Raw genomic sequence first — 24,626 nt, forward strand, 5'->3', positions numbered from 1 at the left:
CGAGCAAAAGTTAATGTGGAAGCCAGATTCATTTAACAACTGTGTTGCTAACTTAACAATTGCAGAGATTCACTTTACAACTGTGGCAAGAAAGGTCTCAAAATGGGACAAAGCTCACTTAACTTTCTTGCTTAACAATGGAAATTCTAGACTCAATTGTGGTCAGAATTTGAGGACTATCTGTAATTGGATGGGAGACCACTAGGAAACTAGTAGCAGAATCACATCTTGGTTTGGTTACCCAGTTAATCACCAATTAAGCTCCCTTGAGTCTTTACTTCCACGTAAGCCTGCTACCCTCAAGAGAGACTGGGAGTAACAGAGTTCTGAACCAGCATAGGTGAGACGGCTGTGGATTATGGAATGCACCAGACCTTGGCAGTACCAACTTCTATTGTTTTTGCCACATCCAAACTAGATTTTTGCAATGAAAAAGATGGGCCAAGAATAAGTGGTGTTGCAATTAAGGATCGTGGATGACCAGAAATAGCCTCAGATAGTAGGTAACTTCCAAGAAAACTGTATAGACAGCCCTCGACTTATGACAACAATTGAGCTCTAAATTTCTGTTGTTAAGCAAGTCACTTTGCCCCATTTTACGACCATTCTTGCCACAGTTGTAAAGTGAATCATTGCAGTTGTTAAGTGAATCTGGCTTCTCCATTGACATTGCTTGACAGAAGGTTGCAAGAGTTGATGATCCTGGGACACTGCAACCCGCCATAAATATCAGTTGCCAAGCATCTGAATATTGATAATGTAACCAGTGTTGGGTTGCTACCAGTACGAATAAGGACGCCACACTGGTAGCGAAAATTGAGCTGTGTGCGCAGCTTCAGGTGACTGGCAGGCGCACGCCACCCCCCAAGTGAGATCTTGCTTCTGTACATGCGCAGGAAACAAAATCTCACAAGAAGACGTGCGCTGTGAAATTTCAGCGCGGAAGCAAAAAATTAGCCAAAATCTCACAAGCACATGCATTCCCTCGCAGGATTTCGCTTCCCACACATGCGCAGAAGCAAAATCTCACTTGCGCCTGCCAATCATCTGAAGTTGCGCACGCAGTGCGCCGGAAACAGCAGGAGCAACAACTCCCACCTGCACATAACCATGGGGAGGCTGCACTGCCTATGTGCAAAAACGGTCTTAAAGCCACTTTTTGAAGTGCCGTTGTAACTTTGAACTGTCACTAAACAAACTGTGGTTGGTTTCTCAACTTGAACAACTTTATAAGACAGTTATAAGCAACGTCCTACCTGTCAATGACTACTTCAGCTTCAACCGCAACAACACAAGAACACGCAACAGATTCAAACTTTATATTAACCGCTACAAACTTGACTATAAAAAATATGACTTTAACAATCGAGTTGTCAAAGCGTGGAACTCATTACCTGACTCAATAGTGTCAACCCCTAACCCACAACATTTCTCCCTTAGACTATCCACAATTGACCTCTCCAGGTTCCTAAGAGGTCAGTAAGGGGCGTGCGTAAGTGCACCAGTGTGCCTTTCGTCCCTTGTTCAATTGTCTTTCCTTTCAATTTCAATTTAATTTATTAGATTTGCATGCCGCCCCTCTCCGAAGACTCAGGGTGCACTTTATCTCATATATCATATATATTTTCTTCCTTTCATATATCTTCTCCTCTATTTTATATTTTTCTTTATACAGTATATATTAGCTCGTCTATTCTCTTCTATATGTATTGTGTATTGGACAAAAAAAATAAACAAATAAACAAACAGACTCCCAGAATTCTACAGCCGGCATGACCATTGCTGATAATTCTGGGAGTTGAAATCCATGTATCTGGAAGAAGTTCCCAGATTTCAAAGGGATTTTATTTCTTAATACAATCAATATAATAAATCATAATAAAATTATAGTATTTTGTTTTGGTAGAATAATTATGATTGTAAGTTAATTATCTTCAAATGGCAAAAAAGGATCTAATATTTCTTAAGATCTTGCAGAGTTTGTTTTTGTAAACCAGTTTCTCAGCGCTGGTGTGAGGAAAACCTGAAAATGGGTAGACTTCAACTCCCAGAATTCCCCAGCCAGCCAAGCTGGCTCGGGAATTCTGGGAATTGAAGTCCACCGAGTTTCAAGCGGCCAAGGTTAACAAACAACTGTGGTAAATCATAAATTTATGAATCCTTATTGATGCAATGGCTGAGCTTTCCTTCTCTCCACCCAAGGTCTTCCCTGGCCACACGGCACACGTACCCTTGCGGGGAGCAGCCCTGAGGCGAAGCCGTTGCCAAAGCAAAGCCGCCATTGCCAACTCGTTGCAACCGTTTTGCGCGCGCCGGCTGCCTTCCCCAGTTTCCCTATGCGGCCTCTGCGCCAGGGACTTTATTTATAATAGACTCCAGCCCGGGGGAATTAAAATAACAACAACGGCTAAGCCCGCGGTACAAAGGCGCTGAGGGTTTGTGTGTGTGCGTTGCGTCTTTTGATGGCGGCTCCTTTTGAAATTCTGCCCATTTTTTCCCCTTCCCTCGCTGAGGGGAATTGCCTCCCCCTCTGGGATTGGCTGGAAGGTTTGGAAGGACAGCCATTGGGGGACGCATGACGTCACCAAGAGAGGCTCCCATTGGTCGTAGGCGGCAGATTTCACCCAGCAACAACGGCGCATACCGCCTCGTTTTCTCGCCTGAAACAGCGAGGGGAAATGGCGCTGGGAGTGGCGTGTGGCCGAGCCAGAATCGTTCCTGGTGGGTTTCGTTGCCCGCTGGCAGAGCCGTTCGATCGAGGCAGCACCTAAAATGAGGTGAAAAGAAAGGAGACAGAGTTTCTCCAGCTGCCCGGGGATGCGCACGTGCCTTTTTGGCGTTGGCCGCTTCACATGAAGCGATAAAACAAGAAAGTGGGGCGTTTGGACAGTGGCCGAATCTGGCTTCTCCGAGTTGGTTCAGAAGCGCCCACAATTCATATATATATTAAATTTGGGAACTGCTTATAGTCCTCACAGAGCGGCAATCCTTTGGAAGGCCACAAAGGAGAGAAGGCTGAGAAGAAATTTATGACCGTTTATAGAGATAGTCAACCAGGTCATAATTATCCCAAAGGTGCTTTTTCAAGAGGCAGCTGGACTTTCTGATTTTTCTTTGAAGGGGTTTTGCTTCTTGTCCAAGAAGCTTCTTCAGTCACTGAAGAAACTTCGCCACCATCCAGTCAGAGTTGAAGAAGCTTCTTGGATGCAGGGTGTCCAGCAAACCTGGAAATCAGGGAAATTGGCGGTTCTGGAAATATCAAGCAATTATCAGGGAATTTGTAAAAAAACCCTGAATAAATCAGGGGGAAAACTATTAAAATGTTTAAAAGTCAGGTAAAAATCATGTTTTTTTAAAAAAATGAGTCACTGTGGCAACAACTTGCTTCCTTAGCTACCAATATTTCTCCACGGCTTAGCCATTTGGTATGAGGTCATCTATGACCACACCTTAACTAGATTGCAAGTTACAGGGAAATGTCAGGGAAATATCAAGGAATTTCAAAATGCTTTCCCCTTAAGACACCCAGTAGATGAGAAGCAAAACATCTTTGAAGGAAAACAAAGAAGTCCAGTTAGTTGCCTCTTGAAGAAGCACTTTGGGATAGTAGCCTAAGAGGAAAGGCGGGAGATACCAGACCTGCCACCAGCTGTGGCAGGTAATTAAGATCAATGAGGTGGAAATACTGATATCAGTGGGCCACATGGTAGAGAGAGACCAGCCACAGATAACCCTTAGGACCACAATTGAGCCCAAGTTTTACATTAAGAAATTAGTTAAGTGAGCTTTGCCCCATCTTATGACCTTTTTTGGGGGCACATTTGTTAAATGAACCACTGCAGTTCTTAAATTAGTAACAATTATTAAGTAAAGCTGGTTTCTGCATTGACTTTGCTTGTCAGAAGTTTGCAAAAGGGATCACATGACCTTGCAACCATCATAAATGTGAGTCAGTTTCAAGCAGTTGAATGTAAACACAACCGTGGGGATGCTATAACGGTCATAAGTGAAAAATGGTCACATGTCATTTTTCTCAATGCCCTTGTAATTTTGAAAGGTAACTAAATGTAAGTTGAGGATTACCCGTACACATTTTTTGGTATCTCACACTTGTGTGGGAACTACCATGAGGAAGCAAGGAAGACCTAACAAATCAATTTTATTTATTTTATTTATTCATTTGTCCAATACACAAATACATAGGAAGAAAAATAGACATGTAGTAATATATATATATAAGGGTAAAAGTGAACTTAGAGGATATATGAAAGAAAGAAAATACAGTATATATGATAAGTGAGAGAAAGGAAAGACAATTGGACAGGGGACGAAAGGCACACCAGTGCACTTATGTACGCCAGAAATGATGTGAAAGGTCCACCAAAGGAAAAGACAGCATCTCAATATGACCAAAGAAACAAAGGTCCTGAAGAGCTCAATGAATTGGAAAAAGGAAGACCCACACAATACATGTACCCTGACAGTCATCAGCTACCTTGCTCTATGGGAAGAACAAGATTCACACCATCTGTTTGTGCCCATAATCAACTACTATGCCAGTATAGTGATCTGACCAATGAAGGACATGGAAACTACCAATATGAAGACCCAGAACTCACAATTCATGGAGATTTCGAATCAAGTCCAACATCCAGAGACTGCGTCTGGAAAAAGGAAGGAGGGGTGTCAAAGCTACTGTGCTGGATGAAACCCAGAACATCCAGGAGTCGATCACTATGATGGCACCCAAAGATGAGCTTTATTGAAACAGATGTCTATGTGCCGCCTCTATGTTAGTTGGGGCAGGCAGGATTCCCTTGAGTACCATTTGTTGGGGGTCAAGGGAAAGGGAGGGTTTTGCCTTCTCTTTCTGCTCAAGATCCCCATGTACAATTGGTGGGCCACTGTGTGACACAGAATGCTGGACTCGATGGGCTTTGGCCCCATTCAGCAGGGCTCTTCTTATGTTCTTATGAGCTGTGGAGAGAACGCTTGAGGCAGTAGCAGACAAGAAGGAAGATCAAGCAAAGGAACTGCCACGGCAAGACAAGTTGTGTATGGGTTGTACCATCAACAGATAGCTGATGTGGCTGACATTGGAAAATTATATCACTGAAAGGAAAGGGTGGGACTAAAGAGCACTGAGGCACTGATTGTAACAGCACCAGAACAGGCATTGAGCCCCAGGTCATAGATACAGGAGTCTGTTGTGTTAGGCACAGTGTAAAGTGTAGGCAGAAACAGCATATACTGAGATCCACAACCAATAATGGGCCATTTTGTCTTAAGAATATGTGTCCTAGATCCTCTGAATTTCAGATGGCAGATTCCACAAAATTATGGAGACCAGAGATCCTATGGGATTTCCAAAGCCAGAAGGCCATGCAGGTACTAGCTAATCAACCAGACATCGTGGTAGTTGACAAGAACCAGATGATAACAGTGGTCATGGATACAGCAGAGCCAAGTGACAACAGCATCATGAAAAAGTATGAGAACCTGGAAAATTGCCAAGGCCTGAAGGAGGAACTAGGGTAAATGTTGAAATAAAGGCCAAAATAGTCCCAATGGAGGGAGGGAGCATTTGGAGCCGTGATTCCTAAGCTGGGAAAGTGGCTCCAACAGATGCTGGAAACAACATTAGAGCTTTCTCTCCAGAAAAATACAGGAGTAGGAAAAACTAAGATGCAGAATCCTCAAACTCCTAGGTCTTAACTCCTTTCCTGCTGCACTATCCCAGTCTATTATTATTATTATTATTGTTGTTGTTGTTATTGTCATTGTTATTATTATTAATTAGATTTGTATGTATCTCTTGAGCTGCAATTATTGGAAAAACAAATGTGTAAAGTTGAGAAGATAAAAACAATAGTGATTAAAAAGATACATGGCTAGGGGTTCAAAACAGTTCTACAGTTATGACAAACTAATATGTAGTATTATGGAAGTATTAACATTTATTTGTTTGTTTGATTGATTGATTTATATGCTGCCCCTCCCTGAGGATAATTAATTAAAACTAGATAAATTGATCTATAATCCCCAAGTATGTTAAAAATCAATTGTATCCAATCCGACATCGACCATATATAACATTCATCGGCCAGGGGACCAAGACGTAATTGCCCCAAGCCTGGTAATATAAATGAGTCTTAAGACTCTTGCGGAAGGTGAGGAGGGTGAGGGCCGCCCCTCTCCAAGGACTCGGGGCGACTCACAACATATCCAAAAACAGCAATACATCTAGAATCCAATTAATATGGTTAAAAAACTTTAGAAAGACTTTAAAAATGGCAATATAATTTAAAAGCATTCATCATCATTCGTTCAACAAAACATACTAAAATGTGGGGGTGGGATGGGGTAAGAACCTGTTGCTACCGTGTTTCCCCGATAGTAAGACCCCCCCGATTGTAAGACATATGGGGGGTTTCAGGGGGGTCGGCTAATATAAGTCATACCCCGAAAGTAAGACATATGTCTTACTTTCGGGGAAACACGGTACTAAAAGCGAGGGAGGCGTCCGCTACTCCCGCCGCCGCCTTTGCTCTCCCCGCCGCGCCTGGGGCTGCCTGCTCTCCCCGCCGCGCCGAAGCCGCCTTTGGTCTCTCCGCCGCGCCTGGGGCTGCCTGCCTGCCTGCTGCCGTAGCCGGGCTGGGCGCGGGGCATCCTCGGCATTGGGCAGCAGGCAGGCAGGCAGCCCCAGGCGCGGCGGGGAGAGCAAAGGCGGCTTCGGCCCGGGCGAGGCCTCTTCTCCTCCGGGCAGCCGCGCCTGCCGCGCAACGCCGCCTAACGCCGCCCGCCCGGAAGAGAAGAGGCCTCGCCCGGGCTGAAGCCGCCTTTGCTCTCCCCGCCGCGCCTGGGGCTGCCTGCCTGCCTGCTGCCGTAGCCAGGCTGGGCGCGGGGCATCCTCGGCGTTGGGCAGCAGCGGGAGGAGCCGCAGCCTCCGGAGCCGGCCAGCCGGGCGCCCCCAGGACGCACATCGCGGACCGGCCCCGCCGCGGCGCAGGAGGGATGGAGGCCAGGCCCGACGCCGCGCAATGCCGCCTAACGCCGCCCGCCCGGAGGAGAAGAGGCCTCGCCCGGGCCGAAGCCCGAAGACGAGCCGGCCCCGGGTGCCCGGGACAATGTAAGACATACCCCCAAAGTAAGACACAGTGGGGCTTTTGGGGGTAAAAAGATAGTAAGACACTGCCTTACTATCGGGGAAACACGGTATTAATTGCCCTCCATCCTCTCTTCCTTACAGAGTTCTCCAGAGATCCATAGCAGGAAAAGAAAAGCGCACAGAAGAGAGATGGTAATTCGAACATATCCTTCTTTCCAAAGAACGCCCCAATAACCTACAGAAATTGTTCATTTTGTCCCGTTTCCCCCATTATCCCAACTCTTCCTAGGTCCCATGGTTTGCTTCATACGGTGCATCATGGTTCATGAACGAAACCATTGAAACAAAAAAGTAATGAACCAGCAAGGATTTTCTTGTGGTTTATGCTACAAATGATTGATAGCTACAAACAGGGACAAGGCCTAATTGGTGCTCCTAGTTGTGGCATTGATGCCTAAGATCAAAGTAGTGGTGGTAAGGATAACTCAAATAAGCAGGGGATCGTGGTCCGAGATGAAGAACTTATTTTGGAAAGTGGAAAGTATAAATCACGTATTACACATCAGTCACACAAGAGCAACAAGGTATCCAAAAGGAGAAGCCTCCTTCTGGTTGGTGATTCAATTGCAAAGGATGTAAATTTAGGAAAGGATAACGGGGTTTTGAAAGCATTCAGGTGTCTGCCAGGTGCTACTGCCAGCAGAGACAAGAGGCGTATTGTGAAGATAGTCAAGAATGCCAGTAAGGACTGTGATGTTGATGCTATTATACATCTTGGCACAAACAATCTGTCCCCAAAAGATGTACTTTCTATGCAGAATGACTTCCAAAGCTTAGTAGTATTGTAGGCTTATCTTTTCAAAGGTTTTACCAATATATAAGGAACAAAAAGGGAAACGTGTAGCAGAGTTTAATGTGTGGCTAAAGGAGTGATGTAAAAGGGAAGGCTTTGATTTTATTCATGTCTGCAGCTGGTCCAATGAAAACTGTACAAAAGAGATGGTTTGCATCCATCAAAGAAAGGGACTGAGCTACTTGGTATTAAATCACAGATTTCCTGGATAAACATTTAAACTGAACAGTGGGGACAGAGAATTCAATGATAGAAACACTTCTGTCCCCAGCAATTTAAAATTAGTAGGGTTAACAATGGAGACAGCATAGATGTGTGCGTGGATAAGTTTATCAGTCCTGCTGTCAAGCAAAGCCAATCATTTAATAGTGCCATACAATGTGCACTAATCAAACCAGTGGCAATAAAGTAGGGGCAGTCAGGCACAACACAGATTATGTAGACAGTAAACACAGGGCCAACCAAAATGAACTTAAATGTATATACACCAATGCACAGAGTATGAGGAATAAACAGGGTGAATTAAAAATTCAAGTAAATGAGGACGATATAGTTGCCATTCTAGAAACTTGGTGGGATGAAACTGACAAATACAGCTAGAGGGATCTAAATTATTTAAAAGAAATAGACCAAATAAAATAGGAGGTGGAATTGCACTATAAATAAGAAATAACTATATAGCTGCAGAAATAGAGCACTAGAATAATGAAAATCATCTTGAATGTATTTGGGTCAGTATTAAAGTGGGGTGAAATGACATTGCCATAGGTCTATACTATAGGCCACCCAACCAGACAGAGGAAGTAGATGAACTTTTAGCTAGTCAGCTAACTAAGGTATGTAGGGAGCACATCACAATAGTAATGGGGGATTTTAACTACCCTGACATCAGCTGGGAGACAAACTGCACCAAGTGGAAGATCCAACAGGTTCCTAATAAACCTAGAAGACAACTTTGTTACCCAAAAAGTAGAGAAGGGAACAAGGGGATCAGTCATATTGGACTTAATTCTCACTAACAGAGATGAAATGATATAAGGTGTTGAAGCTACAGGAACCTTGAGGGCAAATGATCATGCAATATTGGGATTCAACATTATGCAAACACAAACAGTAGAAAAAAGTCAAACTAGAGTTTCTTAGAGCTAATTTCAATAAACTTAAAACTTGGGAAAGATTCCATGGATGGGAATCCTCAAGGAAAACAACTCAAGAAGATTGGGGAATTTTGAAAAGTGAGATTATAAAAGCCCAGACTAGCACAATGCCAATGAAGAAGAAAAATAATGTCTCAATGGAAACCAGTCTGGCTGCATAAATAACTCTCTGACAAATTGAAAGACAAAAAGACAAGTATAAAAAGTGGAAAGAAGGAGAAATAACTAAGGGAGAATACCAGCAAATAGCCCAAGTCTGTAAAGATGAAGAAAGCTAAGGCTCACAATGAACAGCTTGTGACAAAAATAAAAAGTAACAAAAAGCCCTCTTCCAACATATTAAAAATAAGAAAAAAGTCAAGGAAATAGTTGGTCCATTGCAGTGAGAAAGTAGCAAGAAGGTGACAAGCAACAGAGAGAAAGCAGAGTTACTTAACATATTTTTTTGCATGTCTTTACACAAAGGGGAAAAAAACAGTCCAACCTATCAAAAACAGCATCACAAAAACCATTAGGAACACAAGTTAAAATAGGGAAGAAAATGGTAAGGGAACACCTGTCTGCCCTAAACGAATTCAAATCACCAGGACCAGATGGATTACACCCCAAGGTTCTGAAGGAACTGGCAGACGAGATCTCAGAATTGCTGAACTATATCTTTCAAAGATCCAGCACCAGGGAACTGTCAGAGGACTTTGGAAAGAGCTGATATAGTTCTCATCTTTAAAAAAGATGGGGGAAACAGATCCAGGAAACTACAGACCTGTTAGCTTGACTTCAATACCAGGGATTTGGAAAAGATAATCAAGCAGTGAATCAATGGATACCTAGAAGCAAACAAAGTAATAAGCAAAAGCCAACATGGATTTGTCAAAAACAGATCATACCAGACTAATCTTGAATTCTTTGACAAAGTGGCAAAATTAGTGCACCAGAGGAAAGCTGTCAATGTGGTTTACTTAGACTTGACAAAGTAGACCATAACCTACTACTAGATAAAGTAGAAAAATGTGGGATGGACAGCAATACCACCAGATGGATTCTAAACTGGCTAACCAACCACACTTAATGTGTAGTACTCAATGGAACTGCATCTACATGGAGGGATGTATGCAGTGGAGTACCCCAAGAACCAGTGTCTTCAACATCTTCATCAATGACTTGGATGAGGGGATAGATGGGTAATTCATCAAATTTGCAGATGACACCAAACTGGCAGGGATAACCAACACTTCAGAAGATAGGCTCAAGATACAGAAGGATCTTGACAAATTTGAACAATGGGCGCTATGTAACAAAATGAAACTCAATGATGAAAAAAATAAGGTTCTACATTTAGGCAAGAAAAACAAAATGCATAGGTACAGTATACTGCATGTGGTATACAGTGATCCCCCGCTCGTTGCGAGGGTTCCGTTCCAGGACCCCCCGCAACGAGCGGGTTTTCGCGAAGTAGCGCTGCGGAAGTAAAAACACCATCTGCGCATGTGCAGACGGTGTTTTTACTCCCACAGCGCTAGCGAGGAGCCGAAGATTGGGGGGGGCGCGGCTGTTTGCCGCCGGCATGGAGGGCTTCCTAGCAGCCCCCCAAACCCGGGTTGGGGGTCCGGGGGGCGCTGGCTCTCGCCGCTTTCGAGCTGAATCCGGGAGCAAATTCGCTCCCGGACTCAGCTTGAAAGCGCCGAGAACGAACGGCGTGGAACGGCTTTTCCACGCCGTTCATTCTCGCCGCTTTCGAGCTGAATCCGGGAGCGAACTCGCTCCCGGACTCAGCTGGAAAGCGCCGAGAACGAAAGGCGTGGAACGGCTTTTCCACGCCGTTCATTCTCGCCGCTTTCGAGCTGAATCCGGGAGCGAACTCGCTCCCGGACTCAGCTGGAAAGCGCCGAGAACGAAAGGCGTGGAACGGCTTTTCCACGCCGTTCATTCTCGCCGCTTTCGAGCTGAATCCGGGAGCGAACTCGCTCCCGGACTCAGCTGGAAAGCGCCGAGAACGAAAGGCGTGGAACGGCTTTTCCACGCCGTTCATTCTCGCCGCTTTCGAGCTGAATCCGGGAGCGAACTCGCTCCCGGACTCAGCTGGAAAGCGCCGAGAACGAAAGGCGTGGAACGGCTTTTCCACGCCGTTCATTCTCGCCGCTTTCGAGCTGAATCCGGGAGCGAACTCGCTCCCGGACTCAGCTGGAAAGCCCCGAGAACGAAAGGCGTGGAACGGCTTTTCCACGCCGTTCATTCTTGCCGCTTTCGAGCTGAATCCGGGAGCGAACTCGCTCCCGGACTCAGCTGGAAAGCGCCGAGAACGAAAGGCGTGGAACGGCTTTTCCACGCCGTTCATTCTCGCCGCTTTCGAGCTGAATCCGGGAGCGAACTCGCTCCCGGACTCAGCTGGAAAGCGCCGAGAACGAAAGGCGTGGAACGGCTTTTCCACGCCGTTCATTCTCGCCGCTTTCGAGCTGAATCCGGGAGCGAACTCGCTCCCGGACTCAGCTCGAAAGCGCCGAGAACGAAAGGCGTGGAACGGCTTTTCCACGCCGTTCATTCTCGCCGCTTTCGAGCTGAATCCGGGAGCGAACTCGCTCCCGGACTCAGCTCGAAAGCGCCGAGAATGAACGGCGTGGGCGGGCGAAGGGCGGGCGGCAGCGAGGAGTTTGCGTGGGCGGTGGGGAAACTCCTCGCTGACGCCAGCAAGAGGGGGAAGACTCAGGGAAGCCGCCCAGCAGCTGATCTCCCGGTTGCCATCTACGCATGCGTGCCCACGGGCACGCATGCGTAGATGGTATTTTGACTTCCGGGTTGAAAAATAGCGAAGTACCCTGTTCGCAATGGTTGGGGACGCAATAAACGGGGGATCACTGTATTACTCAACAGTAGTAACTGAGAGAAGAATCTTGATTAGAGGACTGGAGGCTAAAACCTGAAGAACAGTTGCAGGAACTGGGTATGTCTAGTTTAATGAAAATAAGGGCTAGGGGAGACATGATAGCAGTCTTCCAATATCTCAGGGGTTGCCCCAAAGAAGAGGGAGTCAATCTATTCTCCAAAGCATCTGAGGGTAGGACAAGAAACAATGGGTGGAAACTAAACAAGGAGAGAAGTAACTTAGAACTAAGGAGGAATTTCCTGACAGTTAGAACAATGATAGTGGAACAGCTCACCTCCAGAAGTTGTGAATGCTCCAACACTGGAAGTTTTTAAGATGTTGGATAACCATTTGTCTGAAGTGGTGTAGTGTTTCCTGCCTAAGCAGGGGGTTGGACTAGAAGACCTCCAAGGTCTGCTCAGATTCTGTTGTTGTTTTTGTGTTGTTTTGTTGTTATGAGTTCCTCTTAGGAATTCTAGAGCAGGTGTTTTCAGACTTTTTCAGGCTGCAGAAATGTTAAAAACATTCTTAGAAGCCTGAATTAGAGGTAGACCTCAAATGCTAGAAAATTGGCTGTGCTTGAGTGAGCTTAAGGGGTTTTTCTCTTAGTTTCCTTGTGGAATCCATCAAGTTCTCATCAAACACAATTTAAAAACTCCTGTTGTAGGGCACAATCATGCAAGCAATTGACCCTTCTGGTCCCAGCCCCTCTAGAGCAGTGTTTTTCAACCAGTGTGCCGTGGCACACTAGTGTGCCGCGAGACATGGTCAGGTGTGCCGCGAAGAAGGAAGCTCAGGTTCTGGTCTTGCAACTTTTTGCTGAGAGAGTGAGAGTGAGAAAGAGAGAGAGAAAGAGTGAGAGAGAGAGAGAAAGCAAGAGAGAAAGAAAAGAGAGAAAGAGAGAGAAAGCAAGAGTGTGAGAGAAAGAAGGCAAGAGGAGAGAGAGAGAACGAAAGCAAGAGAGAGAGAAAAGGAGAGGAAGGGAGAGAGAGAAATGAGCAAAAAGGGGAGGAAAAAATAGAAATGAGAAAATGATTGAGACAGAGAATGAGAGGAAAGAAAGAGAAACAAAAGAGAGAGAGAAGTGACTCTTGATTTAAAGCATATGATAAAAAGCACCCAAAGAATAAGAGAGAGAAAAATCCATCCATCATCTGTTTTTGGAAATGGTTCAAGAGTGTGTATACACACACACACACACACACACAAGGGTGGGGAGGAGACAGGGATGGAAAAAGAGAGGAGAGTGTCTTAGGGTGTCATTTTGGTTAGTGGTGTGCCCCAGGATTTTGTAAATGTAAAAAATGTGCCGTGGCTCAAAAAAGGTTGAAAAACACTGCTCTAGAGGGTGCTAGATTGGAAAAGCCCGATTGGAGAATGAGCAGTTTTCTTCCTTGTGAATTTCTGCAATCTATGTGAAGATAATTGGAATCACTGTTTAAAAGTAAAGGGAGTTCTTTTGAATTGCAATGCAGCTGCTGACATCTAGTGGCCAGTTATTTTTTTTTAAATATAAACAATTAATGGGTATAAACTGCTTTACAGAATTACTCTGCCAGCATGTTTGGACTAACTGTTAAAATTCCCCAGCCGTTCTTTTGGTTAAAGAATTCTGGCAATTGACTCTCGCATCTTAAAGTTGCCAAGTTTGAGAAATATTGCAGCAAAGGACAATTAAGGCAACATCCAAACAGCAACTCCAACAATTTGTGCAAATCATTTGTCAGGGTGAACATTGTAAAAAACACATGAAAGAAATCAAGGAAAACTGACTGCAAGGCTATTTAACTTTTTCCCTTTATGCCATTTCTTTGTTCCAAATCATCCTCAGGTAGTTAGTCAGCCATCCAACTTGAAAGCATGTAGCAAAGCTGGGAGGTGGCTGCATCCAAACACAATCAGTTTATACAAATTGGAAATGTCCATAGATTACTCCACATCATTTGAGGACATGATTGGTGAACCTTGAAATATGGGATCCTGGTTTTCTCAGCATTGCAAATTTGAATTATACATCTAAACTCCTCTGTATTTTTGAAGCAATCCCCTTTAATAATTTAAATAATGCAGTTAAAAAATGAACAGCGGTAGATGCAAGTAGTTTGCATTGACTCGTCGTATCAAACTTACAATAATACAGTTAAAAGAGACATAGAACATAGAGTCTAGCGAGAGTGTTATTTAAACATATGACATATGCAGAAACTAGCCCGTGGCAAACTTTCCACCAACAGAAGGCCTCGATTGACATACAATTGTTTTTGCACACACAAAGGAGGCTTCAATCGATTAATGGTAAACACTTCATCGAAACACAGAAAACAGTTCCGGTGGCACAGCAAAACTTTGAATGCAGTGTTTGAATTGACTTGATGACCCATAGCTAGTAAATATGTTTCATGATGGCGGAAGAAGGCATTTTGTGGCTATGATTTGCTGTTGGATTGCTCACTACTGTCTCAACCAATTTTGGAAAGTGCTCCTTCATTCTGAAAGCCAGGCACCCATCAGTTCTGCCGATGTATTTGTCTCCACAATTACAAACAAATTGTTAAATATAATGGATTTGGTGCTGATAATTGTGCTTCCTCGATTGAAGGTAGCGGCAGCCTCTGAGTTTGATGCAGTACATAAAGCTTGGCTGAACATTATTTCAATTAAGATGTTTACACTCAAGCATGCTATTTGATCCCTCAATAAATATTTTCTACTGCAAGTTGAAACTATTAGTTTCCTACCTCTTGTTTTGCTGTGCTGTCAATGAAATGGCTCACCTGTATTTGTCTCCTCTTTGAAAGAAGCATCGCATTTTGCTCTGAAGCCACTTAAAGTGATGCCCATTTCCTGCCTGTGAGGAAACAAGGCTCTACATGCAGATCTTTCAGTCAGAGTAGTAAGTTCCTTTTTCCCAGAAGGGAAAAGAAAAATGGTTATGATAATCCTTTGGAGAATAATTTCTCAGAATCCTTGTTATTCGTGTTGCTGTCAGCATATACAACATCCGTTCCAGTGTCTAGAGTTTCCTCTAGACCAGTGATGGTGAACCATTTTTTGATTGAATGCAAAAAGGGTGTGCGCCTGCTGACACCCATCATGCAATGCCCTCCCCCCATGCATGTGTGCACAACTACCAGCACCCCTGTGCTGCTCCCCCCCCCCATGCATGTTCGCAAGTCTAACTGAAGCCTCCAGACTTCCCATAAGTGCGTTGGACCATTTTTCGCCATCCACATGCTCCAGAGGCTTTGCTGAAGCCTGGGGAAGGCCAAAACGACCTTCCCCCCACCCTCCAGAAGGCCGAACATCAGCTGGCCAGTGTGCACATATGTGCTGGAGCTGACATAGGGCAAAGCTTAGCGTGCCCTCAGATATGGCTCTGTGTGACGCAGGTTCACCATCATGCTTTAGACCGTTTGTAATAATTCATTTAGTTTACATTTGGTACATACAGTAAAGCTCTGAAAGTTGACTACCCAAGCGTTGCCTTTCATCTAAAGATCCCTCAGATTAGAAGACACAATTCACTGAATTCAATATTCCTCTTTTCCTCTGGTGAATGCCCCTTGAAGATTGGAAAAGCTGAAATTGCTGCGGGGATTAACTTGGGGAAACCATATTTCAAGCTACTGTTGGAATAGTCCCACTTGAGGGAGCCAGAGTATCACCAATCATTTTCATTCAGCTGTTAGTGGCAGAAAATAAAACAGTCCTATATCATCCCTAAAAATAATGCACACAGGAGGAGGGTAAGCTTTCGCAAACCTATGGATGGTGTTCACATGCCAAACATCTCAGTTGAAGAGATGGTCCTAAACTGGATTGCATTTATCCATTATATGGGATGCCTGCCCACATATGTTCAGAACTAGGGCATAACATGAACTTGAATTCTTTGGCCTAAAGTTGAAGATGAAGGGCCTACAGGGTAGCTGAAAAACAGGCAGGCAATAAGACCAGCTACAGTAGACCGTGACTGAGTTGGTGAGATCCTGTTCAGATTAATATGGTGCCAGATTCTGGCAGGGTTTTTATTTTATTTCATGTCCAGATCAAATTTTAAACTGCCAAAATGAGGCCATCTTCTTGGCTTTTTATTGTTCGTCAGAAACAATCACCTTTAGGTGTATTCTACTGGTAGTAATCAACAGACCAACAAATGGTCAGACTCTCCATCTCCCGCATTCACATAGTGTGTTGTTATTTGCCAGAAATGTCCCACTGGAAACAACTGGAGTTTTCCTCAAATGCTGCCTGCAAGCTATTTACCCAACCCCACTGCAACCCCTTCCCATCTCTAATCCTCTTATAATGCCTTTCCTTACTGAAGATTACCCACATTGAGGGGGAGGGGCCTTTTTCTCATGTCTTTCAGCCCTGTATACAGATGACTCTGCAACCCGTAGAAACAGATCACTGATCTAGATGCTGCCTCCAGAGGAGACCTTCCATCCATTTGAGCCAGAGATTGGGTTTGGGTCCAGTCGAAAGCCATCACAGCAACCAGAGTGGATCAACCATCGCAAGCCTGACTGGCCAGCCTTACCACCAGACCAAACCTAATGCCACCCAGCAGACATGAAAGAAAGGACTCTTAAGACGGACAAGTAAAAGGCTCTTTTCAATCCCAGAAGACAGTGGGAGGGTGGAAATTCATTGTAAAGTTTTCTTTCTTGTCTCATTTATGTTGCATTCAGTTGAATAGATTCTGGGGGGTGGTATTTGGGAGTATTTGTCACAGCAGGTTCTGAACACCTTGGATTTCTGTCTGGTAGGAGGGAAATTTGTCCAACAAGTTGGTATTGCCTGTATTCCAGAAGTATCTATCTACTCAGAAGTAACTATCCCCTTCACCCACATCCTCAAAAAGCTTCTCCTTTTTGCTCTGTGGCACTAAGGACCAAGCAGTCATATCTTCCTGCTTCCATGAGAGAGGGGCATCCCCTCAGGCAATTCCCTCGCTGAAGAAGTAGCACAAAAGAAATCTGCAAACCCCAAGACCTAATTGTGACTCACAAATGATGTTGCCCAGCTGCTCAGTAAAAGCAGGATATGTTGCACTGGTGGTCTCATTAGTAGGAGTCCCAGGGGTCATTATGTGTAATTTTTTATTTTAAAAAAACCCTAAATAGCCGGACTTCAATTTGGCCTCACAAAAGTAAGAGCTAGGACAGGTTCAAGAAATAATCCTTGAAATGGGCAGCCAGTAGTTATGTAAAGCAAAACCATGGCTGTAAAGAATTTTGGGACTTGTGCTTGCTTGAAACCTGACTGTAAGCTCACAGAAAGTGACATCTAACATCTGAAAATAATTGGCACTGAAAATTGGATACTCTAAATTTCTTTCCAGAACTTTCCCCCTGGCTCCTAGGCCTTCATAGTTGAAAGCTCTCCTTTTGGGAGACCCCGAAGGAATCCTTTTCTGCTCCCTCTATCAATGCCTACCCTCTGCATCAGAAAAATTAAAAGCACCCATCAGGTCTCCCTGATCCGATCAATTTTTAATCTTTTGCCAATAAGGTATGTTTTACTCACATATTCTGGCAAAAAGGGGGGAATTGTAAGGAAGTTAGCACCCACCCATCTCCTAAAAGAAAGAAATGTTCTAGGACAGTGATGGCGAACGTGTGGCATGGGTGCCACAGGTGGCACACGGAGCCATATCTGCTGGCATGCAAGCTGTTGCCCTCGCTCAACTCTAATATGCATGTGTGTGCCAGCCAGGTGACTTTTGGCTCACACTGAGGCTCTGGGAGGGCGTTTTTGGCTTCCGGAGAGCCTCCAGGGGGTGGGGGAGGGCATTTTTACCCACCCCCAGCTCCAGGGAAGCCTTTGGAGCCTGGAAAGGGCAAAACACGAGCCTACTGGACCCACCAGAAGTTGGGGAACAGGTCATTCCCAGCCCCCAGAGGGCCTCTGGGAGGCGGGGGAAGCTGTTTTCATCCTCCCTAGGTATTGAATAATGGGTGTGGGCATTCACGCATGTGCAATAGCATACACGCACGCTTTTTCAGCACCCGAGGGAAAAAAGGTTCACCATCAATGTTCTAGGAAATATTAAAAAGGCAGAATATAATATTTCCCTGGATGAGATAAGTAGAAACATGTTTTTTTAAAGACAAAGCAGCTCCCTGCCTCTGCCCCTCCTTCAGCTCTAGGGTGATGGGATTAAGACTTTCACCCTCAGGACATAATAGGATTTGCTTCATTACCTCATCACTCAGCAAGATTCAACCAAGCCTGAGGCTCAAGACAACCTACAAAGTTGCATGGCCCCATGGCAGTCTAACCAATCAGGATACCTGCTCTTCCACAGGAAAGGAAGCTCCGAGACAGGGCCTTACTCATGTGCTTGATTGCCCAAAACCATGTGGTCCTGTCCACCATGAAGCCATCTTTCCAAACAGCCTCCGTGTCTTTCTGCCCACTGGGAATGGAACCTACATGGACATTTCTTCCAACACAGTCATGGTCAAAAATATGAACTGCCTCCCACCCACCACCCACCCCATTTTTTTAGCTGGCTTACAAGGGCATATCGTCAAATCTCTTAATCATTTTTCTTACCCTTCCCTGGACCTATAGTAACTTGTCAATATCCTTCTGGAAACGTGCTAATAAATGTACACAGGAATCAGGATATCCTCTGTAGTCTCACCCGCCCTGAGTGGAGAGAAAGAATGATTTCTTTTTCTGCAATGTGATGCTTCCAATAAAGCCCTCCAGGTAAAATGTTTCAACAGCTGTCTCAAGTTCAGCTTACCTTCAAAGTCCAGATCCACCTCCGTACTCTGCCTTTATTTTGTGTAACATTGTGGTCTCCGTGCATGGCAACTTTAAGACTTCTGTACTAAAACTCCAGAATTCCAGCCAGGGAGTTAAAGTCCTTAAGTCTTAAAAGTTGCCAAGGTTGGAATCCCCTGATCTACATCACGGTCTCGCCTCAATTTTCCTCCATAACAACCCTGTGAAGAGAATTGAGTGGAGATGGAGGGCTGGCTCAAAGTCCCCTCGTTGGCTTCTGTGCCTGAGGATTCAAATTCCCCATTTCCCCAATTTGTTTTGAAACACTTTATTAAAAAGAAGCATTCCATCTCATTCATTCTGAACTTGGTATGATTTGTCAATGCAGTTGGGCTTAGAAAAATTTACTTTTCAAGGAGGCACATACTGGCCAATTTCTAAAAGGATGGATAAAATGGCTGAAAAGATATAAAATGATAAATTTGCCTCTATGGTAATTAGGTTTTCACGTCACACTTAACTAGATTTGAATTGAATTGGTTAATCCATTTCCTGGATTTATCCCCAGACAAATAGAGATTTAGTTATCTCATGTTCATCTTTATTTAAAGGGCTTCTGGAACTGTTCTCTGGGATACAAATTTGCCTGATATGAAGCTTCTCAAATCATCTTTATATCACCATTGGAAGCCTGGGAATAAAATTCAGCCCAGAGTAAACATTGCAGCAATTTTCATTTCACAAAAAATGTAAGACTGGAAGGAACATGTTTTAAGTTTTCAAGAGTTTAAAAATTGTGATTGAACAAGAAGATGTTAACAAATGCATCCTTTGTAATCTCTTAAGAGGGGATGAAGGCTGATTTTCTTTTTGAGAGCTGATGTTAGATAATTCACCCTTTTATCGTTTTAGAATTTTAAAATCCTACTTGCATTTTTTTTTTTAATAAAAGGTGGCGTACACCTATTCCTTCCTATTTTTTCCACAATAACCCTATGAGGTGGGTTGGGCTGAGAGACAGGCTTAAGGTTACCCCACATCACCCATTTCTGTTATGTTTGCAAGTTGTTAGAATAAAGGTGATCACTGATTGGAGTAGGGCGACCAATAAGCAGCCCGCTAGCGCAATCAATGGGAAGCCGAGGCGCGACCAATAAGGAGCCTCCGGGCGCAACCAATAGGAAGCCCCGGTGCAAAGTCTTGAAACATTGTCACCAATCCCAGCGCTAGTAACAAAGTATATAAGGTGCAGTTTTGGCCGCTTGTTTTTTAAGTCGCTACCTGCCTGCGAGCTGGTCACTTTAGATGTTCCTGATTATTAAATAAAGAGCTGTTATCCTCTTCATCGGCCTCCAGCCTCTGATTTAACAATTTCCTCCCATGTTGACTGTATGACTGTAACTTGTTGCTTATATCCTAAGATTTTTATTAATATTGCTTCTTCATTGCTTATTTGACCCCTATGACAATCATTAAGTGCTGTATCACATGATTCTTGAGAAATGTATATTTTATTTTATGTACGCTGAGAGCATATGCACCAGGACAAATTCCTTGTGTGTCCAATCACACTTGGCCAATAAAAATTCTATTCTATTCTATTCTAAAGCGGGACTAGAACTCGCACTGTCCCAGTTTCTAGCCCGGCGCCTTTACCACTGGCTAGCTTGTTAATAAGACTGTTAGTTAGCTCTTCATTTTTGGGCGTACATTGTTTAAAGCAGAGCTTCCCCCAACAGGAGTAACGTATGTTGTGCCCTGCCTGTACCTTTCTTCAAGGTGAAGTTTTCTGGCTGCCATTGCAAATTAATGTGGGATGGCTGGAGTAAAAGGTAGACGTGAATTTGTATCCCCTCCAAAATCAGGAGTCTGGTAGGTAGCACTTTTTCTGACTTTGATTAAACTTTTAGACAATTCTTGGGGTGTGCCCCAACAATTCTGTGCATGTTCTGCGGGGTCTCTGGTAGACTCCTCCCAAAAATTCAAAGGTACAAATTTCAGACACACACACATTTGAACATTCAAAACAATGTTCTTTATAATGAAAATTCACTTAAACCAAGCCCTCTTTTGGTATAGCAAGGAGCACTCGTCTCCAACCAAACTGGTAATTGGTACAAGTCCCTTATCAGTTCTGAGATACTTAGCTTGCAGCTGTGAGGCAATTCACAGCCCTTCTTCTTTCACAAAGTGAAACACACTTTGCTGTGGTTTAGTTTCAAAGCGGGGAAAAATCAGCACACAAAAGGTCAAAGTCAGTAAAGCAGTCACGAAACACAACGATCAGATAATCCTCCACAATGGCCAAACCCACAGGCTGCTCTTTATAGCAGCCTCACTAATGACCACAGCCCCACCCAACCACAGGTGGCCTCATTTTCTTTGATAATAATCTCTCAGTTGTTGCTGCCTATGCATCGCTCTCCGCATGCGTGGCTGTATCATTAACTCTTGTTCTGAATCCAAGGAGGAGCTAGATAATTGATCTCCTTCTGAGCTGTCTGCCACACTCTCCTCCTCCCTGTCACTCATGTCTTCTTGGTCAGAGGAGCATTCATCAGCAGATTCCACCAGGAGCAAAACCGGCCTGCAGCAGGTGGATGTCTCCCCCACATCCACAGTCCTTGGGGCAGGAGCTGGGCCAGAGCTAACCACAACAGTGCATTTCACAGGACAGCCCAAACCAAACTCATATGTCATATTCCCGGTGGATGGTTTTCCACTTTGCACGGCCACAAAAAGGACATGAGATAGCCATCTGAAGATAGACAGATCTAAGATTACCATTATCCTTCTCATCTTCTCTACCACCTTTATAGATAGTTACTAGAGCCGGGGTGGTGCAGTTGTTAGAGTCCAGCACTGTAGGCTACTTCAGCTAACTGGCAGCTGTAATTCAGCAGTTCAAATCTCACCACCGGCTCAAGGTGGACTCAGCCTTCCATCAGGGGTGGATGAAAGAAGTGATGAATTGTGTAGATATTGAAAATGATTCAGGGGAATAGATAAAATACAGTATATATTCTGTTTGGTGATGTGACCAGATTTGTGGAAATTAATAAGATTCAGGGCAATATATACTCTGTGTGTGTGTGTGTGTGAGAGAGAGAGAGAGAGAGAGAGAGAGTGGTGGCCTGAGGAGGCAGGTGGGAGAGGGGGAATACTGGTGGGAGGGGGAGTGAGGGAGAATAGGAAGTATCTGATGAGCAGCTGCTTAGAAAAACATGCGTTTTGAATGCACGATTAAGCATAAATCTCGGTTGGTTGCAATATGCTATAATCCTGTTGTTGTTCATGCACGACCCATTACAACCTGATTTACAGATAGAGAATGCAGGCTGCTGAGAGATACAACTGAACCAACTTACAAGCCCAGTCAAACAAACAAATTATATACAAACATGCCTGGAGGAAAAGGAAGGGGGGGGGGGAAGAGAAATGAAAAACTGGGGAAACAGTATATGAGGGTCCTTGATTTATAGGATGTTGATGTTATCCATTCAGTCATGTCTGACTCTTGGTGATTCCCTGGGCCTGGTCTGCCCACATCTCCCAATCTTGCGGTACTTCTTTGAATTTTTCTATGTGGTGGCTGCCGTCGGCGTTGATGGTATGTAGCCACTGTGTTCTTTCCAAGCCCGATTTCCTTGTACCGCTAACTCATCCCAGCTACCTTCAAAGAGCGTTCGGAAACTGCAAATTGTGCAGAAAGCAGCCGCGTGGGCAGTCGTGGCCTTGCCCAGACATGCACATATCTCTCCAGCACTCCGCGGACTGCGTTGGCTGCCAGTTGGTTTCTGGATGCAATTCAAATTGTTGGTCATGACCTATAACCATACATGGCATTGGGTCAGAATACTTACGGGACCACCCTCTGCCACATGAGTCCCAGCGACCGATTAGGTCCCACAGAGTCGGACTTCTCCAGGTCCCGTCAATGACAATGTTGTTGGACAGGGCCCAGGGGAAGAGCCTTCTCTGTGGGGGCCCGGCCCTCTGGAATCAGCTCCCCCCATAGATCTGTACCACCCCCATCCTCCTCGCCTTCCGCAAGAGTCTTATGACTCATCTATGCCACCAGGCTTGCGACTATTAGACCAGTGTTTCCCAACCTTGGCAACATGAAGATATCTGGGCTTCAACTCCCAGAATTCCCCAGCCAGCTATTCACGGATGGACCACTTGGAGTGGGGTGGGCCTCGTGGGAACCAGGGTGTTTAGTTCAATATTGGTGCAGGGGAATTTTAGATTCCACTTGACTCCTGCAACCAGCATTGTTAAAATAAAAGTACCTTTTCACTTCAAACGGAGTTGAGATCTCAAAGGTGCTTTTTCAAGAGGCAACTGGACTTTCTGGTTTTTCTTCGAAGATGTTTCACTTCTCGTCCAAGAAGCCTCTTCAGCTCTGACTGGATCGTGGGGAATGGAAGGATTTGTGTTTGCATTCCTTACAGAAAAGCTGGTCTTTGAATTTTTAAAATGCAAAATCTCCTGATTGAGCAAGAGGTTGGACTAGAAGACCTCCAAGGTTCCTTCCAAATCTTTTCTGATTGATTGATTCATCTCCTAACAGAATGGCTGTCAGAAGAGGGTAGGGAAGGTTTGCCTATTTGCCGATGACTCTAAAGTGTGCAATAGGGTTGATATTCCTGGAGGCGTCTGTAATATGGTAAATGATTTAGCTTTACTAGATAAATGGTCTAAGCAATGGAAACTGCAGTTTAATGTTTCCAAATGTAAAATAATGCACTTGGGAAAAAGGAATCCTCAATCTGAGTATTGTATTGGCAGTTCAGTTTTGGCAAATACTTCAAAAGAAAAGGATTTAGGGGTAGTGATTTCTGACAGTCTCAAAATGGGTGAATAGTGCAGTCAGGCGGTAGGGAAAGCAAGTAGGATGCTTGGCTGCATAGCTAGAGGTATAACAAGCAGGAAGAGGGAGATTATGATCCCACTATATAGAATGCTGGTGAGACCACATTTGGAATACTGTGTTCAGTTCTGGAGACCTCACCTACAAAAAGATATTGACAAAATTGAACGGGTCCAAAGACGGGCTACAAGAATGGTGGAAGGTCTTAAGCATAAAACGTATCAGGAAAGACTTAATGAACTCAATCTGTATAGTCTGGAGGACAGAAGGAAAAGGGGGGGGACATGATCGAAACATTTAAATATATTAAAGGGTTAAATAAGGTCCAGAAGGGAAGTGTTTTTAATAGGAAAGTGAACACAAGAACAAGGGGACACAATCTGAAGTTAGTTGGGGGAAAGATCAAAAGCAACATGAGAAAATATTATTTTACTGAAAGAGTAGTAGATCCTTGGAACAAACTTCCAGCAGATGTGGTAGATAAATCCACAGTAACTGAATTTAAACATGCCTGGGATAAACATATATCCATCCTAAGATAAAATACAGAAAATAGTACAAGGGCAGACTAGATGGACCATGAGGTCTTTTTCTGCCGTCAGACTTCTATGTTTCTATGTTTCTAAGAGAAGAGGAAGCTGTTAATTGGGAGAGAGCAGAAGAGACTAAATTACAGAAGTGTACAATCAGGAGGCGTCTGGAAGCAGCTTTTCAGGCGAGCAAATATGTTCAAAAGCAGACGCCTTTGTGATTTGTGGCTAACACAGACCGTTCTGGCTCTGCTCCTCAACAATTATAGAAGAATGCAATTATGCCTACAAGAAGCACAATGTTAAACGTTCACATGTGGCACTAGGACAATTGGATCAAAAGAGGAGTACGGTCCTGCAAGTGGGTGCACAGAGACTCAGATGTATGCGAAGAAAGGAAATCGAATTTTGCTTTTCGATTGCTAATTGGTCAAAAATCCCAACCCTCTTCCTACGAAAATGAGCCATGAATCTTGGCTAGTTCCAGAGCGATTCCCGCAAGAC

General features: G+C 44.3%; 1 long non-coding RNA gene across 2 annotated transcripts in view; it reads left to right on the top strand.

Annotated features, from left to right (window-relative positions):
- The window catches only part of LOC139168550 (uncharacterized), a 32,022-nt gene extending 11,960 nt beyond the window's left edge, over positions 1-20,062 (top strand). The window contains exons 1-3 of one of the 2 annotated variants that reach the window (XR_011559311.1): positions 2,680-2,777; positions 7,250-7,300; positions 16,351-20,062. This is a non-coding gene — a long non-coding RNA (uncharacterized lncRNA). Of the gene's footprint in view, positions 1-2,679; positions 2,778-7,249; positions 7,301-16,350 lie in introns of those variants that run through there. The other variant, XR_011559312.1, reaches the window with a different exon arrangement.
- Positions 20,063-24,626: the final 4,564 nt, after the last annotated feature.

Source organism: Erythrolamprus reginae, chromosome 5, assembly GCF_031021105.1.
Source record: "Erythrolamprus reginae isolate rEryReg1 chromosome 5, rEryReg1.hap1, whole genome shotgun sequence".
NCBI classification, from domain to species: domain Eukaryota; kingdom Metazoa; phylum Chordata; class Lepidosauria; order Squamata; family Dipsadidae; genus Erythrolamprus; species Erythrolamprus reginae.